Source organism: Anneissia japonica, unplaced genomic scaffold (genome assembly GCF_011630105.1).
Source record: "Anneissia japonica isolate Jap-2015-1 unplaced genomic scaffold, ASM1163010v1 scaffold287889_len55342_cov104, whole genome shotgun sequence".
NCBI classification, from domain to species: Eukaryota; Metazoa; Echinodermata; class Crinoidea; order Comatulida; family Comatulidae; genus Anneissia; species Anneissia japonica.
In genome coordinates, this window is record NW_022703714.1 from 17,207 (window position 1) to 18,200 (window position 994).

Consider the following 994-nt stretch of genomic DNA (forward strand, 5'->3'; position numbering starts at 1 on the left):
GTTATATTATTGTTTAAACCATGCTAAATAGTGAAAATTGGAACAGCACTGCCATTTTCCAATACTTTTAATGAAACCAGTGCAAAGTTTTAGGATTTTTTATTTAATTTAGCCTAAATCTTTGGTAAATTGTGGCTTTATTAAAATATCTTAAAATGTATTATTTGGGATATAGGCCTACCTTAATTGTTATAGCAAATAGCCTAATAATAGGCTACACTTATTGAGACTCAAAATCTATTTTTTTGTGTTATCAGTACACTTCCGTTTCACAGACTCGGCCGTGTTTACAATTCAAGCGCATGCGTAAAAAGTAGATACTTTCGGTTCGGGCACAGCGGCTCAGTTAGCGCGGTGGGCTTACGAAACGGCCAAATGCGAAGTCGACATCAATATCGATTTCGTTATTGCGTTGTTGTTACCGTTATTGTTGAATTAAATCATCATTATCATGTTTATTACCATCATCCTCAATATTATTATTTAAGACTAGACTGAAATTTGGGGGAAAATGTATTCTTGACCTGACTTTTTGGGACAATGACGTGGCCTAAAATGTCTACCGGCATTGTATACAGATAAGAAATTTGAAGCTGATTGAATATTCCCTCTTCGATGAGAAAATTTCTAGAAACTGTAAGCAGCTAGACGCTCATAGATGGCATCTTGGCCTAAGGATGGTGTTTTTGTATCTCATCGGCGTCCAAACTATTAATTTATATAGGCCTATCCAATTCAGGCTAACATTTGATATTAACGTTTTAAACTATTATGTTTGATACCACGACAAACCTCTCCTAACTTCTCTCTCTGACCATGGTTGGGGCTGAGGTTAGAAATTTTATGATTATGTCATCTGCAGATGGCAGAAATAGCACTCTCATGCTTAAATTTTAATACAACTCTCTTTTTTTCTCCATTTTATTTTTATTTTGAAAAAATTAGAGGGCCCGGGCCATCTACCTACCAGGGGAGGCGGCATCGGTGGGAGGGG